Below are 19,390 nucleotides of genomic sequence, written 5' to 3'. Positions count from 1 at the left end.
CTGTTTGTTCAAAAGTAACTTTATCCGTGCGTTGTGTAGTGATTTCCGGTACATTATATCTTTAGAGGCAAATGATTGGATAAGATGGCAGATTTAGACGGGATGATACTGCAGCGGATTGTGGCAACCTTCGGCCCACGACAAGAAGTGATAACAGCTGGTACCGCGATAAATAATCACTGATTGGCAAAGTTTTCTGGAAGTCTTCCAGGAAATATAAACAGCAAATATTCGCATTTTCCGTGTTCCATTTGAACAAAACTGTTTATCTTTTAAGCATCACTAATTTCTGCTGTTTATTGTTGTTACACATTTTTGTCATTAAAACAGTATTTGAACTATAATGTTCCATGATTACTTAATTTTTTTATTTCTTCTTGTTTTCTCTTCTCAAAATCTCTTCATTCTTTATTATGTTCCCTTTCCTTTATTCTGTCCATATTTCCCTCGTTTTCTTCCTTTCTTTCGTGTTCATAATTTTATTATCTAATTCTCTTTCGTTTATCATTTTCCTATTGATTCCTGCTTGTTTTAGGTCTTCCGTTTATTGAAGCCAGTTTTCCTTTATTGCTCTGTTTATTACATAAAAAATCTTCTTTGCGAGTCTTGTTCATTCTACGTATGTGTCCACAGAATGTTTGCCGGCGTTTTCTGATCATGTCTGTGAGTCTGTCTGTGTGTCCGTATCACTCTTTGGTTGGTCTCTTCATCCACATACCTTTCTGCCATTTGATTATATACATTCAAAATAGTGAAGTGCCACCAAATATAAATTCGTTTATAATTCCTCCCTTGCAACAGTTTCGGAAGCAATTCAATATAATATCTAACGGGAAGTGGTGCTGGCGCGAGGGAGAGGGGGGAGAATCGCTATTCCCTTGTGAACAGTAACTAACCGTTAGCTACTGTACTCGTTAAAGTGAAAGTAGAGGTTTTGCAGTGACTCAAAGGGTATTTTTTCAGGCATAATGGCTAAGTTTGTGAACCTTGACTGTGTGGGATAATTATTTATTTCAAGTTTCTGCTACCAGTCACTTTTTATTTTATGTTTAATCTAACATAATGTAACGCGTTTCGAACGAGTTTTCTTCATCTTCAGGCGTTTATACATACATAGAGAAATGTTTGTTTATTTTTAAGTAACATTTCTCTATGTATGTATAAACACCTGAAGATAAAGAGAACATGTTCGAAACGCGTTGCATTATGTTAGTTTAAGCATAAAATAAAGTGACTGGTATCAGAAACTTGAAATAAATAAGGACTCCAAGGGTGTTAGGCCTCCAGCAGGCGCGAACGTTTTCACTAAACTCAGGTATATACACTGATTTATCTCTAGTGTTGATGGCTGAGCTCAGACTGAATTATTTGAAGAAATTCAGCAACCAGCCACTTTTTATATAGATTTACTCATATTGACGGAGAAAAAGTCGCAGCACCAAGAAGGAGTTGTGCGACATAAACGAAGGCTGGTAGGCGTGTTTCTACACCTGAAAGATGTTGTTTATTCAAATATTGCGCCAGTCACATAAGAGTGGCGCTAATGGCGCCACGATGAGAATACAAATCAGATTTGCCTCAGATACATGCTCTGCGCTCTGACGGTCGTGAGTGTTAGTTACCTTTGGGATGGGACGTGGTGAATTGATGTTAGTCAAGAATGCTTTTAAGGCTGCATTATCAACACCTGACTTAGTTTGAACAAGGGCGTGTAACAGCGTTACGAGGAGCTGAATGTTTCATCTGCGATACTTGTAGCCGCCCCCCCCCCCCCCCCCCCCCCCGTCGATCAGCAGTCGTCGACTTGACGTAAGATGATGTTATCTACTGTATATGCCCGACTTTTCGTTATATCTACACATCAGATAGAGCAGCCACGAACATCTTCACTGTAACGGTGACTAAATTTCGGGTTTTCATAGTAGTAATTAATGTTGACTTTTTGCACAGTCGATCACCCTTCATTTTTTGCTGCGTTACCGGAGACAAGATAGTTAATAACGTCTTTGCATGTAAGTTAATATTTCAACTACCTATTGGAAATGAAACGTTAAACAGCTTTTAAGTCACAATTTACTGTTTGTAATATTTCATAATCGAACCTTCCGTCATCCAGAGATACAGTTTGCAGTTTACCTATGATTACCGTTGACTAATAAACACGCTATTGTGGAAATGACTTTAGTTTTTTATTAACAACATTCCGTAATAATTAAATAATGATGAATGATTGCGTTGAAACGTCCCCTTAGAACAATTATACACGACTGTGCTTAAACTGACATACAATATTTTTAGCGCAACGCAATCTGACTTTCAAAAATCCCTACAAAAGAATGACCCTGACTAACATTAATCTATACCTTTCACAAATCACTTACCTCACAAAAATCTTCGTTACTCCAACTACTGCAATACAGCGAGCGCCACTACTGCCAGCTAAATAAAAGATTCAAACTACGGAAGGCACTAAGTACTGATAGGCATAGATACTTACATCGTTTTGTTTATAGAGAAAAGGAGGGTTGATCCTACAATTACGCTCAGCTATTACGTGACTAAAATGTCCTTGATTTTTATAGTTCGTCACTAAAAGATATTACAGCGAGGACTATGGTCCGTTACTATACTTTGATACAGTCATTCAAACTTGGTTTTTACTTTCACAAAACAATGTGTTCAATTCCGTTCTTTTATTCAATATAACGTCCCTTCGTATAGTCCACAGATCCTATTATCAGTTATTCGGCATGTAATAGAGTTCAATACTGACCGCTACTTTCTCTCCCGCACACAGTTACTCCGATATTCTTAGTACGTGACCTTACTGCAAATATCTACCTAGACCTCAGTATAAGTTTAAATGTAAGTCTGTCCTGTATAAATTAATTGGTCATTTTTCTTGCAGTTTAACTCAAGTGCCCTGATCCCTTCCGTATCATATCACACGGAAATGCTAGTTACATCGCACACCGCAGCTACGTAGACTGAATTCAGAGCGCAGAAAACAAGACAACAAAACTAGCAATAACCGCGCATGCTTTGCACTCTAGAATTTAGAAACAAAAGTAGCCGCGTTTAACGTTCTTTGATTGCCCTGAGACGCTACTTTGCTGCGGGCGTTATTCTGATGAAAGATTATCTATCGATAATTTTAATTAAAACTTTTTAAATGCTATTAATTATTTCCGATATTACCGATCACCTCTCCCCTATATGAGAAAAAGCATGATAATATTGTTCTCAACCAAAAGAGCGGTTATATACACCGTAAAAAGACTTGGCAAGAATGCAGCCATTGTACGTGGCGGCTGGCAGCAATGGACGCAAGAAGACCGGGCTGCTGACGGCCACGTGGCACTACCGAGAGGGACAACCATCGTATTCGGCGAATGGGCATTGTACTGCATCTACAGCAGCAGTCTGAGCAGCAGTTGGAAACACACTGACACAACTAACTGTTTTACACACCAAGGGCGGCTACGAGCCAGATGTTCCGTAGACTGCATTCCACTGACACCAAACCACAGCTGTTTGCGACTTCGGTGGTGTCAAGCGAGAGCTCATTGGAGATGAAATCTGGTTCTGACTCGCTGCCAGTGATGGCCCTGTGTTGTTTAGAAGGAGCCAGTTGAGGGCCTGCAATCAACCCGTCCGCTTGGTAGACACACTGGATCTACACTTGGAGTTACGGTCCTGGATGCGATTTCATATGACAGAAGGAGCACTCTCGTGGCTATCCCATGACTGCAAAATTGTACGTCAGTCTGGTGATGCGACCTATTGTGCTGCTATTCATGAACAGCATTCTAGAGGTTGTTTTCCAACAGAATAACGCTCGCCCAATTTCTGCTGTAGTAAACCAGCATGCTCTACGGAGTGTCGGTATATTGACTTGGCGTGCTCGATCACCAGACCTATCTCCAATCGAGCACATATGGAACGTAACTGGACGACAACTCCAGAGTCATACACAACCAGCATTAACCGTCCCTGTATTGGTTGGTTGGTTGGTTGGGAGAGAGGGGGACCAAACTACAAGGTCAGCAGTCCCTCCCTGTACTGACCAACGTAGTGCAACAGGCATGCAACTCGCATCCCACAAACTGAGATCCGGCACCTATTCAAAACAATGCATGCAACATTCTGGTGGTTCAAATGGTTCAAATGGCTCTGAGCACTATGGGACTTAACATCTATGGTCATCAGTCCCCTAGAACTTAGAACTACTTAAACCTAACTAACCTAAGGACATCACACAACACCCAGTCATCACGAGGCAGAGAAAATCCCTGACCCCGCCGGGAATCGAACCCGGGAAACCGGGCATGGGAAGCGAGAACGCTACCGCACGACCACGAGCTGCGGACATTCTGGTGGTTACACCAGTTATTAAACATTTCACGTTTGTCATCTCGCGCTCACATTGCGCTGTGATACTGCAACGTTAATCAGTTAATGCTACCTAGACAAATTTATTCCTGAGATTTCATTACTCTACATTAATTACATTAATTATTTTTTGGTATTGAGATTGTTTTTCCGTCAGTGAGTTATGTGTACTTCCTGTGGTGATCGGTGTTGAGGAATAAATGAAGAGCGTAGCAATAGTTTTTTTGCATTATTAAACAACTTATTTGGAAGAATGTATTAACAAAATGGTTCAAATGGCTCTGAGCACTATGGGACTTAACATCTGAGGTCATCAATCCCCTAGAACTTAGAACTACTTAAACCTAACTAACCTAAGGACATCACACACATCCATGCCCGAGGCAGGATTTGAACCTGCGACCGTAGCAGTCGCGCGGTTCCACACTGAAGATGTATTCACAAAACAGATCTGTATTGCAGAGATGAATAGAATAAGGTTGCACTATTTTCAAGAGACTGCCCTTATATTCAGGAGGATAGTGATTCTAATCCCCATCCCGTCACCCAAAGTTAGGTTTTCCGTGGTTTCCCTTAATTACTTGGGGCAGATACCGGTTGGTTCCTATAATAAAGCCACGAACGACTACCTGTCACTGTCAAACTAGACCTGCCTTGTATATAAATTACGCCTTCTTTTCCCTCAAACTGCAATGCAACCATATATTCAGTATCCTCGTGAAAGCGGTGTACAGATGAATAGAGCTACTGCTGCTACTACTACTAGTAATACTATTACTACGCCATGGACAAAAGAATCTAGCATTATCGCCATCAACGGGTCAGACACATTCTGCATCTATGCTCTGCAAACCAGAGTGAGGTGCATGGCAGGTGTACGTTCCATTGTACCAGCTGAAAGAGTCTTTCTCCGATCCATTGACTAATGGATCTTGGGAAGAACGACTGTTTGAATGCCTTAGGCTTTCTGGGGACAGGCGTAAACTACACTATGTGATCAAAAGTATCCGGACATCTGGCTGAAAATGACTTAAAAGTTCATGGCGCCCTCCATCGGTAATGCTGGAATTGAGTATGGTGTTGGCCCACCTTTAGCCTTAATGACAGCTTCCACTCTCGCAGTTATACGTTCAATCAGGTGCTGGAAGGTTTCTTCGGGAATGGCTGCCCATTTGTCACGGAGTACTGCACTGAAGAGAGGTATCGATGTCGGTAGGTGAGGGCTGGCACGAAGCTGGCGTTCCAAAACATCCCAGAGGTGTTCTATAGGATTCAGATCAGGACTGTGCGCAGGCCACGGATGTTCCTGTCGTGTAACCACTCCGCCACAGGCCGTGCATTATGAACACGTGCTCGATCGTGTTGAAAGATGCAATCGCCATTCCCGAATTGCTCTTCAACAGTGGGAAGCAAAAAGGTGCTGAAAACGTCAATGTAGGTCTGTGCTGTGATAGTGCCGCGCAAAACAACAAGGGGTGCAAGCCCCCTCCATGAAAAGCACGACCACACCATAACCCCACCGCCTCCGAATTTTACTGTTGTCACTACACAAGCTGGCAGATGACGTTCACCGGGTATTCGCCATACCTACAGCCTGCCTTCGGATTGCCACATTGTGTACCTGATTCGTCGCTCCACACAACGCTTTTACACTGTTCAATCGTCCAATGTTTACTTTCCTTACACCAAGCGAGGAGTCGCTTGGCATTTACCGGAGTGATGTGTAGCTTATGAGCAGCCGCTCGACCATGAAATCCAAGTTTTCTCACCTCCTGCCTTACTGTCATAGTACTTGCAGTGCATCCTAATGCAGTTTGGAATTCCTGTGTGATTGTCTGGATGGATGTCTGCCTGTTACACATTACGACGCACTTCAACTGTCGGCGGTCTTCGTCAGTCAACAGACGAGTTCGGCCTCTACGCTTTTACGCTGTACGTGTCCCTTCACGTTTCCGCTTCACTATCACATTGGAAACAGTGGACCTAGGTGTGATTAAGAGTGTGGAAATCTCGCGTACAGACGTATGGCACGAGTGACGCGCAGTCACTTGACCACGTAGCTGATATGGAGTACCTGGCAGTAAGTGGCAGTATAATGCACCTAATATGAAAAACGAATGCTTTTAGGAGTGCCCGGGTACTTCTGGTCACATAATGTATTTTCAAGTGTGTGCCAATTCAGTTCCTTCAACATCTCTGTGACACTCTCTCGACGGTCAAATAAATCTACATCTACATCTACATGGATACTCTGCAAATTACATTCATGTGTCTGGCGGAGGGTTCATCGAACCACCTTCACAATAATTCTCTATTATTCCAATCTCATATAGCGCTCGGAAAGAATGAACACTTATATCTTGCCGTACGAGCTCTGATTTCCCTTATTGTATCTTGGTGATCGTTCCGCATTATCTAGGTCGGTGCCGACAAAATATTTTCGCATTCGGAGAAGATAGTTGGTGATTGGAATTTCGTGAGAAGATTCCGTCGCAACGAAAAACGCCTTTCTTTTAATGATGTCCAGCCCAAATCCCGCATCATTTCTGTGATACTCTCTCCCATATTTCGAGATAATACAAAACGTGCTGCCCTTCTTTGAACTTTTTAGATGTACTCCGTCAGTCCTATCTGATAAGGATCCCACACCGCGCAGTAGTATTCTAAAAGAGGACGGACAAGCGTAGTGTAGGCAGTCTCCTTAGTAGATCTGTTACATTTTCTAAGTGTTCTGCCCATAAAACGCAGTCTTCGGTTAGCCTTCCCCACAACATTTTCTGTGTGTTCCTTCCAATTTAAATTGTTCGTAATTGTAATACCTAGGTATTTAGTTGAATTTACTGCTTTTAGATTAGACTGATTTATCGTGCAACTGAAGTTTAACGTGTTCCTTTTAGCACTCATGTGGATGACCTCACACTTTTCGCTATTTAGGGTCAACTGCCACTTTTAGCTCATTCAGATATCTTTTCTAAATCGTTTCGCAGTTTGTTTTGGTCTTCTGATGACTTTAATAGTCGATAAATGACAGCTCATCTGAAAACAACTGAAGACGGCTGCTCAGATTGTCTCCCAAATCGTTTATATAGATAAGGAACAGCAAAGAGCCTATAACACTACCTTGGGGAACGCCAGAAATCACTTATGTTTTACTCGATGACTTTCCCTCAATTACTACGAACTGTGGCCTCTCTGACAGGAAACCACAAATCTAGTCACATAACTGAGACGATATTCCATAAGCACGCAATTTCATTACGAGCTGCTTGTGTGGTACAGTGTCAAAAGTTTTCTGGAAATCCAGAAATACTGAATAGATCTGAAATCCCTTGTCAATAGCACTCAACACTTCATGTGAATAAAGAGCAGTTGTTTCACAGGAACGGTGTTTTCTAAACCCATGTTGACTGTGTGGCAATAGACCGTTTTCTTCGAGGTAATTCATAATGTTCGAAAACAATATATGTTCCAAAATCCTGCTGCATATCGACGTTAACGATATGGGCCTGTAATTATGTGGATTACTCCTACTACCTTTCTTGAATATTGGTGTGACCTGTGCAACTTTCCAGTCTTTGGGAACGGGTCTTTCGTCGAGCGAACGGTTGTATATGATTGTTAAGTATGGAGCTAATGCATCAGCATACTCTGAAAGGAGACTAACTGGTATACAGTCTGGACCAGAAGACTTGCTTTTATTAAGTAATGTAAGTTGTTACACTACTCCGAGGATATTTACTTCTACGTTACTCATGTTGGCAGCTGTTCTCGATTCAATTCTGGAATACTAATTTCGTCTTCTTTTGTGAAGGCTTTTCGGAAGGCTGTGTTTAGTAAGTATGATTTAGCAACACTGTCCTCGATAGTATTTCCATTGCTATCGTGCAGAGAAGGCACTGATTGTTTCTTGCCGCTAACATACTTCACATACGACCAGAATCTCTTTGGATTGCGACTGCTACGGTCGCAGGTTCGAATCCTGCCTCGGGCATGGATGTGTGTGATGTCCTTAGGTTAGTTAGGTTTAAGTAGTTCTAAGTTCTAGGGGACTGATGACCACGGCTGTTAAGTCCCATAGCGCTCAGAGCCATTTTGAAAAATCTCTTTGGATTTTCTGCCAGGTCTCGAGACAAAGTTCGTTGTGGAAACTGTTATAGGCATCTCACATTGAAGTCCGCGTTAAATTTCGAGCTTCTGTAAAAGATCGCCAATCTTGGGGATTTTGCGTCTGTTTAAATTCGGCATGTTTCTTACTTTGTTTCTGCACCAGTGTTCTAACCCGTTTTGTGTACCAAGGAGGATCAGCTCCGTCGTTAGTTATTTTATTTGGTATAAATCTCAATTGCTGCCGATACTATTTCTTTGAATTTAAACCACATCTGGTCCACACTTACATTATTAATTTTGAATGAGTGTAGATTGTCTCTCAGGAAGGCTTCAAGTGAATTTTTATCTGCTTTTTTTGAGTAGATATATTTTTCGCTTATTTTTAGAGGATTTAGGGATTACAGTATTCAATCTCGCTACTATAACCCTGTGTTCACTAATCCCTCAACCGGTTTTGATGCTCGTTATTAACTCAGGATTATTTGCTGCTAAGAGGTCACAACCGTGACCATTCGTGTTGCCCTTGTTTCTCTGTGTTCAGTATCTCCTATTAATCCTGTCTGGTAGGGCTCCCACACACTAGAGCAATATTATAGGATGGGTTGCACGCGTGGTTTGTAAGCAGTGTCGTATGCCGACTGACTGCACTTCTCTAATATTCTACACTGTGGAACTCACGTCTGAAGTGATGACTCTAGGGTTTGCACAGGGCACTTTGTCGTCTACAAGGATTCCTCCGTTTGTCATGAATTTGGTCTTGTTCATACATACCGATATTTTCGTTTTTTTTTCTGTTTGATGAATCCCTTCTGGTTCCAAAGTCTGTAATTGCATTTCTCATATACCATTTGCATGCAGTTCTATCTCTGTATTGACAGATATTCATACGTAGTAATATGTCTATTAAACTAATTTCTATGCTGAGGCGGGATTGTGAGCCATGATCTTCATACTGGGAGCCAGCGATGCAATCCCGTCACAACAGAGACCTTATTACAGAACGCGTGGTTGACTGGCCGCGGGTTTAACTGGTTTGTAGCAGCAGACTGCCAGGACATAGAACTGAGGATCACACGATCATTAAGTTATGATCAAGGGCATGTAGGTCGCTGTACCGTTCAAAACTGCTCCTTTCTAAGGTATGCAGGAAAAGCAATTAGAGTGTCTAAACCAGCTATACGGCATTGGGAAGTCAGACGGTCATCGGTACTGAAGCTTCTTGCCTGGAAGGGCGAAAAGGATGTAAGAGTCGCGATCTATGTTACACGCCAAGGCAAGGTGCATGTGTACATGACGCTTCACGTCGTTTTTGGCAGTACCGAACAGTTAGCCGGTGACGGATGTCAATCTATGTCGAATCTTCGTATGGGATGAAATAATAGATGCGAGAAGTTTATCAAAGTGCTTAACAAGCGGACGATACAGCATCTCTACAAACTATTGGCCTGTACTCCTACCAGTTTCCGTCAGCTAGAGTTAACGAATCCTCACGAATCAGTAAAGCTACCTATAACTTGTAGCGTCTTGTGAATTCATTGCCGGGACGAGCTGAGCCCGTCTTTAAGTCAAAAGACTATGTGGTGCGCTTCTATAGAGGTTTCCAGCTGCCTACATTTCATCATTCGTTAGTGTCTTACGAAGAGCGTTTTCCTCTCGTTAATCGAAAGGGTAATTAACTGTTGTTTTCAGTCGGAGGACTGATTTGCTGCAACTCTCCATGCTACACTATCCTGTAAAAGCCTCTTCATCTCTGAGTAACTACTGCAGCCTCCAGCCTTGTGAAACCGCTTACTGCATTCCCCTCTACGATTTTTACCCTCCACACTCCCTCCAGCACTAAATTGGTGGTTCCTTGATGTCTCAGAATATGTCCTACCAACCGGCCTCTTTTTCTAGTCAGGTTTTGTCACAGACCTCTTTGCTCACCAATTCTGTTCACTTCCTTCTCATTAGTTACGTGATCTACCCATCTAATCTTCAAAAAATTTCAAAAGCTTCTATTGCCTTCTTGTCTAAGCTGTTTATTGCCCATGCTTCACTTCCATAGGTAGCTACGTTCCATACAAGACTTCCTAATACTTAAATCTAAACTTGATGTTAACAAATTCCTGTTCTTCAGAAACTTGCCATTGCCAGTCTTCTATCTCCTCTAATTTGGCCATCAACAGTTATTTTGCTGCCAAAATAGCAAAACTCATCTACTATAAGTGTCTCCTTTCCTAATCTAGTTCCCTCAGCATCATCTGATTTAATTCGATTACATTTCATTTCCTTCTTTTGCTTTTGTTGGTATTCATCTCATATTCTCCTTTCAAGACCCTGTTCATTCCGTTCAACTGTTCTTCCAGGTTCTTTGCTGTCTCTGACAGAATTACAATGCCATCGCCAAACCTCAACGTTTTTATTTCTTTTCCCTGGACTTTAATTCCTACTCCAAATTTTTCTTTTGTTTCCTTTGCTGCTTGTTCAATATACAGACTGAGTAACATCAGGGATAGACTGCATCGTTGCCTCACTTCCTTCTCAACTCCTACTTCCCTTTCATACGTCTCGACCCTAACAACTGCCGTCCCGTTTCTGTACAAGTTGTTCTCCCTGTTTTAGCCCTGATACCCCCAAAATTTCAAAAAGAATACAGTCAACATTCTCAAAAGCATTTCTCTAAAATGCTATAAACGTAGGTTTGTCCTTCATTAAGCTATGGTAATTAAGTAACGATTAGAATACATTAGAGCGAGAAATACAATTCATCACGAAGGAGTTATCGATGTGAATGGGACGGAAGTCGGTGGCCGTGATGTACACCTACAGACAAAAAAAATGATTACAATTGCAGAAAAAATTAGGTGATATATCAAGAGAGGAAGCTACACAAATTGAGGAAGTTAATAATGCGTTGGTACTCCTCTGGTCCTTGGGCAAGCAGCTGTTCGGTCTGGTATTGACTGCCAGAGTCGTTGGTTGTCCTGCGGAGTGATATCGCGCCAAACGTTGTGCAACTGGCGCTTTAAATCGTCAAAATCCCGAGCTGGTTGGAGGGCCCGGCCACCAGTCGTTCTCAGTTGAGGATAGATCCGGCGACCTTGCTGACCAAACTAGAGTTTGGAAAGCACGGAGATAAGCAGTAGAAACTTTCACATTGTGCAGGCGGACATTGCTGAAATGTAAGCTCAGGTTAGCTTGCCATGAAGGGCAACATAACGGGGCGTAGGACGTACCGCTGTGCTGTAATAGGGTGCAGCGTACGATAAACAAAGGTGTCTCGCTATGAAAAGAAATGGTACCCTGGACACTCCTGGGTGTCGAGCAGTATGTCGGCGGTAGTCAGGTTGCTATCCTACCGTTGTCCAGGGCGTCTCCAGACACGTCTTCGGCCTGGAATGTCACCGACAGGAGTAGAACTTGCTCCCGTCATGAGTTCCCCTACGATCTGAGTTCCGATGACAGAAGTGTTGGTTCATTAAGCGTTTTAGCATCTAGAGTGAGCCGCTCTTTACTGTAAATTTTACGGTGGTTAATGTTCATTGCACTAATAACTAACTATCAGTCATATTCATTTTATCGAACTTTGAGTCAGTAAAACAGTATTTTTAAACGCAAACCTAATTGTCCAATAACAGACCTTGATTGGGTGACTTAAATAACATATATAATCAACCTTATGCATTTCTAATTTGTTGTCCCACTGCGACGATGTTTCGGTTGCAAAACATGTGTTCTCATTTCAGGACATTCGGATTTGTTGCCAGGGATTAAAAGTAAATGGTTCAAATGGCTCTGAGCACTATGGGACTTAACTTCTGAGGTCATCTGTCCCCTAGTTTTTAGAACTACTTAAACCTTACTAACCTAAGGACACCACACACATCCATGCCCGAGGCAGGATTCGAACCTGCGACCGTAGCGGTCGCGCGGTTCCAGACTGTAGCACCTAGAACCGCTCGACCACTCCGTCCGGCGATTAAAATTAATTTGCTTGATTAATGTCTAACGAGCACTGAATTTGCTCGTGCAGCATCTTAGTTCTGAGTCTGCAAACACATTTACTTGCAGGCGTTGGTACTGATTTGTTTATCTGATGTCTAACGAGCATTGCGCTCGCTCGCATGGTATATCAACATTGAGTTCGTAAATGTGGCAGCCAGGCAGCATACATCACTGCCGAACCCCAGAGTGACACGTAGCATAAACATTTTAGATTTTAAGGCTTATTTTGAGTCAATTATATCGATTATGCCGCAGTTTCAGTAGTTAAGGATTGAACAAGTGAACTGAAACGTACCTGTGCTTCTCTTCAAGATGGCCCACGTGATGGATTCTACATGTGTATCAGCAGACACGGAAGGGAACGTTTTACATTAGGATTAACAATTATAAAGCTTCGTGCAGTGTGGGGGTCGGTACCACATTTGATGAATATTGGCCAAAGGCAAGTGCGAAAAGCAATTGCTTAGCGATGTTCGTTTGCCAGCGCTCTGTGCTCTGTCAAACTCTTCACGCTGTCCCCTAATTGATCATCACCTACTTCCACTTCTGTATCTATAACGTTATCCTCATTTTTTTTCTGCCTTGTATAGATCCTGTGTCTGTTGCTACCACCGTTCAGCAATCCCTTCTATGCTTAGTACAGGCTTCCCACCTGAGCTATCTTTTCTCCAAACGCATTTTTAATTTTCCATTAGGCGGCAGCTTTCTTTCTCATAGTCATGTACGCTTCTACAGCTTGCCATTCCTTCATTTCCGTTTTGTACTTTTTGTCAATATCACTTTTATGCGTCTATTCCCTTTTCCCCTAATTCGTTTACTGTATTCTAATATTTCACTTTTCGTCAATTAAATGCGACATCACTTGCGTTTTTCTACTGGTCATCGTCTTTTCGCCTGTTTTATCCTCTGCTGCCTGCCATATTTCGTCTCTCAAAGGTGCCCATTTATCTTCTATTGTATTCCTTTCCTCTTTTTCACTCAGTCGTTATCTAATGTTCTGGTGCCCATGAAAATGTTTAGCAGTTTAAAGTCTGTGCCTTTCCGTTCAATAACCTATCTGAAACGTTCCGTTGTCTACAGGCCTCTTCCACGTATACAACCTTTTTTGAGAGTTTTTAAACCAACTATCTTAAAGAAGAATTGTGCTTTGCAAAAATATAGTTTCCTTATATTCATCTCCCCCATATCAATTTCTTTTACTACTTTTCCTTTTCGTCCTTTTCCTTCTATCTAACTCCAGTCCCTCATCAAAATTTATATTTCGTCTGTCTTAACTAACTGCATGATTTATTTTATCTTAAAATAAATTGTTTTCAATTTTTTCATAGTTGACAGCGGCAGTCAGTGTACAAACTTGTACTACTGTGGTGAATGTTGACTTTGTATCTTATTTTAGTTACAACAGTGTGTTCACTCCTCGGTTCACAGAAGTTTACTCGGATTCTTATTTTATTATTCAGCATTAGATCTACTCCTGCAGTACCCCTATATGATTTTGTGTTGATGGAGGTAAGAGTGGAGGGTAAAAATTGTAACAAGAGACAAAGGCCTGAATACATCAAACAGGTTGAAATGGTAGGGTGCAGCAGTTAGGCAGAGATGACACTTGCACAGGATAGGTCAGTGAAGAGCAACATCGAACTAGTCTTCGGACTGAAGACCACAGAAATAACAACAACAACAACAACAACAACAACACCAACAACGATAACTACTACTTTCTGTCGACCTGACCTGGAGTCCTGTTCTTCCTGTTACCATACTTCACCAGTTCCCACTATATCTGGCTTCAAATTGTCCATCTCTCTTTCTAAATTCTCTAACCTACCGATCTGTTTAACCACAGAACATTAAAGGAGAAAAAATGTTACATTGCTACTAAACCATCGTAAAGTTTACTACTCCACATTTTATTCAAAGAAAGTCCTAATTTATAGGTAATGCATCAGCTAATTACCATTATTAGATTTCCAGTGGTATGTTACATATCACATTGACTACAAAATGCCCTGTTTTATACCCTACTGCAATCGTAAATTTTTACGAGGGTTTCATGATATAGTGTTAACATTCCGACCCGCGGAATGCCAGTTTTGTATCTCCTAACGACAAAATCCTCCTGAGTAGTGCCCATGCGGAGACTCAGATAGGGGGACTATTTTATTTCCGAAATATTTTACCCAAGAGGATGCTTTCATAATTAAACCGTACAGCAGAGTTACATCTCCTCGGAAAATATAGATTATAACGGCAGTAGTTTTCGCTTGCTTTCTTGTCATTGTACTTACGTTTTAAGCCGCGGCGGCTACTGTCAAAGGCCATATCAACCTGTCATAATGACTGTTGCCTCTGCGGCTACCGAAAAGGCTGCTCCCCTTTTCAGGAGCCGTAAGTTAGTCCGGACTCTGCAGACACTCCTCCGATGTGGGTGCAACTGTGCTACAGCTATCTATATCCCTGAGATATGCAAGCCACCGCTGTCGATAAGGTACGAACAGCAGATCTAGGCAACGCATTTTCGAAGTGTTGTAACGTATTTCAAGACTTGTCGAGAAACTGAGTACTAGATCTCATAGGATGTCCTACATTGTCATGCAGCAACTGACATGCAGGAGTATTTGTGAGTTCTTTTGCTTACCAAAGGCGTTGAACTGTCCGCCTACGTAATGGACAGCAGGAAAATATAAAGAGCAGCATTCTATTAAAATCTGTACTTTCGTTCAATTTTGCCGCGCGGAGTGGCCGCGCGACTTGCGGCGCCATGTTACGGATTGCGTGACCCCTCCCGCCGGAGGTTCGACTCCCCCCTTGCGCATGTGGATGTGTGCTGTTCGTAGGAAAAGTTGGTTTATGTAGTGTGTAAGTCTAGCGACTGATGACCTCAGCAGTTTGGTCCCTTAGGAATTCACACAGATTTAATTTTCTTTCAGTTTTCATGAGTTATACGTTTGGAGACCCCCCCCCCCCCCCCCATGAACTATGGACCTTGCCGTTGGTGGGGAGGCTTGCGTGCCTCAACGATACAGATAGCCGTACCGTAGGTGCAACCACAACGGATGGGTATTTGTTGAGAGGCCAGACAAACGTGTGGTTCCTGAAGAGGGGCAGCAGCCTTTTCAGTAGTTGCAGGGGCAACAGTCTGGATGATTGACTGATCTGGCCTTGTAACACTAACCAAAATGGCCTTGCTGTTCACGTACTGCGAACGGCTGAAAGCAAGGGGAAACTACAGCCGTAATTTTTCCCGAGGGCATGCAGCTTTACTGTACGATTAAATGATGATGGCGTCCTCTTGGGTAAAATATTCCAGAGGTGAAATAGTCCCCCATTCGGATCTCCGGGCGGGGACTTCTCAAGAGGACGTCGTTATCAGGAGAAAGAAAACTGGCGTTCTACGGATCGGAGCGTGGAATGTCAGATCCATTAATCGGGCAGGTAGGTTAGAAAATTTAAAAAGGGAAATGGATAGGTTAAAGTTAGATATAGTGGGTGGCAGGAGGAACAAGACTTTTGGTCAGGTGAATACAGGGTTATAAATACAAAATCAAATAGGGGTAATGCAGGAGTGGGTTTAATAATGAATAAAAAAAATAGCAGTACGGGTAAGCTACTACAAACAGTATAGTGAACGCATTATTGTGGCCAAGATAGACACAAAGCCCACGCCTACTACAGTAGTACAAGTTTATATGCCAACTAGCTCTGCAGATGATGAAGAAATTGATGAAATGTATGGTGAGATAAAAGAAATTATTCAGGTAGTGAAGGGAGACGAAAATTTAATAGTCATGGGTGACTGGAATTCGAGAGCAGGAAAAGGGAGAGAAGGAAACATAGTAGGTGAATATGGATTGGGGCTAAGAAATGAAAGAGGAAGCTGCCTGGTAGAATTTTGCACAGAGCATAACTAAATCATAGTTAACACTAGGTTCAACAATCATGAAAGAAGGTTGTATACATGGAAGAACCCTGGATATACTAAAAGGTATCAGATAGATTATATAATGGTAAGACAGAGATTTAGGAACTAGGTTTTAATTTGTAAGACATTTCCAGGTGCAGATGTGGACTCTGACCACAATCTATTGGTAATGAACTATAGATTACAACTGAAGAAACTGCAAAAAGGTGGGAATTTAAGGAGATGGGACCCGGATAAACTGAAAGAACCAGAGGTTGTACAGAGTTTCAGGGAGACCATAAGGGAACAATTAACAGGAATTGGGGAAAGGAATACAGTAGTAGAAGAAACGGGTAGCTTTGAGGGATGAAATAGTGAAGGCAGCACAGGATCAAATAGTTAAAAAGACAAGGTCTAGTAGAAACCCTTGGGTAACAGAAGAACTATTGAATTTAATTGATGAAAGGAGAAAATATAAAAATGCAGTAAATGAAGCGGGCGAAAAGGAATACAAACGTCTCAAAAATGATATCGACAGAAAGTGCAAAATGACTAAGCAGGGATGGCTAGAGGACAAATGTAAGGATGTAGAGGCTTATCTCACTAGGGGTAAGATAGATACTGCCTACAGGAAAATTAAAGAGACCTTTGGATATAAGAGAACCACTTGTATGAATATCAAGAGCTCAGATGGAAACCCAGTTCTAAGCAAAGAAGGGAAAGCAGAAAGGTGGTAGGAGTATATAGAGGGTCTATACAAGGGCGACGTTCTGGAGGACAATATTATGGAAATGGAAGAGGATGTAGATGAAGATGAAATGGGAGATTTGATACTGCGTGAAGAGTTTGACAGAGAACTGAAAGACCTGAGTCGAAACAAGGCCCCTGGAGTAGACAACATTCCATTAGAACTACTGACAGCCTTGGGAGAGCCAGTCCAGACAAAAATCTACCGTCTGGTGAGCAAGATGTATGGGACAGGCAAAGTACCCTCAGACTTCAAGAAGAATATAATAATTCCAATCCCAAAGAAAGCTGGTGTTGACATGTGAAAATTACCGAATATCAGTTTAATAAGTCACAGCTGCAAAATACTAACGCGAATTCTTTACAGACGAATGGAAAAACTTGTAGAAGCCGACCTCGGGGAAGATCAGTTTGGATTCCGTAGAAATATTGGAACACGTGAGGCAATACTGACCCTACGACTTATCTTAGAAAAAAGATTAAGGAAAGGCAAACCTACGTTTCTAGCATTTGTAGACTTAGAGAAAGCTTTTGACAATGTTGATCGGAATACTCTCTTTCAAATTTTGAAGGTGGCAGGGGTAAAATACAGGGAGCGAAAGGCTATTTACAATTTGTACAGAAACCAGATGGCAGTTATAAGAGTCGAGGGGCATGAAAGGGAAGCATGGTTGGGAAGGGAGTGAGACAGGGTTGTAGCCTATTCCCTGATGTTATTCAATCTGTATATTGAGCAAGCAATAAAGGAAACAAAAGAAAAGTTCGAAGTAGGTATTAAAATCCATGGAGAAGAAATAAAAACTTTGAAGTTCGCCGATGACATTGCAATTCTGTCAGAGACAGCAAGGGACTTGGAACAGCAGTTGAAGGGAATGGACAGTGTCTTGAAAGGAGGGTATAAGATGAACATCAACAAAAGCAAAACGAGTATAATGGAATGTAGTCGGGTTAACTCGGGGTATATTGAGGGAATTAGATTAGGAAATGAGACACTTAAAGTAGTAAAGGAGTTTTGCTATTTTGGGAGCAAAATAACTGATGATGGTCGAAGTAGAGACGATATAAAATGTAGACTGGCAATGGCAAGGAAAGCGTTTCTGAAGAAGAGAAATTTGTTAACATCAAGTATAGATTTAAATCTCAGGGCGTCGTTCCTTAAAGAATTTGTATGGAGTGTAGCCATGTATGGAAGTGAAACGTGGGCGATAAATAGTTTAGACAAGAGAATAGAAGCTTTCGGAATGGTGTGCTACAGAAGAATGCTGAAGATTAGATGGGTAGATCACGTAACTAATGAGGAGGTATTGAATAGAATTGGGGAGAAGAGGAGCTTGTGGCACATCTTGACTAGAAGAAGGGATCGGTTGGTAGGACATGTTCTGAGACATCGAGGGATCGCCAATTTAGTATTTGAGGGCAGCGTGGAGGGTAAAAATCGTAGAGGGAGACCAAGAGATGAATACACTAAGCAGATTCAGAAGGATGTAGGCTGCAGCAGGTACTGGGAGATGAAGAAGCTTGCACAGGATGGAGTAGCATGGAGAGCCGCATCAAACCAGTCTCAGGACTGAAGACCACAACAACAACAACACGTCTGGAGAAACAGTAAATTTGCACAGATGGGCGCTTTCGTTTTCCAGAACTATATGTATCGCAATTGGTGCTGAGGATTCGTATTGGTTCTCTAGCACTCTGTTTTGAGTGTTCGCGTCGGACATTTAAATGTCATAGCGCGGCTGCTACGTGAAAACTGTGTTTCCGCACCTTCTTTCTGTTGCTGATTTAGTTGTCTTAATACATCTATTACTTCAATAGTATGTGACCTAAGGAGGGTAGGGCGTCAAACGGGCCGTCTTGGATCAGGAGAGGCACCACAGGATGTTTTAATTTCCACTGACTATACTTTTGCAAATAAATTAATAAAACCTTGTCAGCATGACCGGGAAGGATTCAGGATTTACACTCATAGCAGTGGAAGTTCAAAAACATAACCTAATAAATTTTTTTTACAGGCGAAATTTCATCATTTTTTCACTTACTATTTGGCTGCATTTGTTGCTATAGATACAATTTTCTTCATAAGTAAGAGAGATTCTTCGATGACTTTTGCACAGCATACAAACCATATTTACAGGTGTATGAAACTCTAGAGTTTATTTAATTTACTAAAAAATCTATGAGCTGATACATTTAAACTTCATGTTTAGAAAAAAACTCAAATTTTATGGTTAATTATCTCAGTTCTTACCACGGTTT

This window comes from Schistocerca cancellata, chromosome 6 (genome assembly GCF_023864275.1).
Source record: "Schistocerca cancellata isolate TAMUIC-IGC-003103 chromosome 6, iqSchCanc2.1, whole genome shotgun sequence".
Taxonomy (NCBI): domain Eukaryota; kingdom Metazoa; phylum Arthropoda; class Insecta; order Orthoptera; family Acrididae; genus Schistocerca; species Schistocerca cancellata.
Note: the sequence above shows the minus strand (reverse complement) of the source record.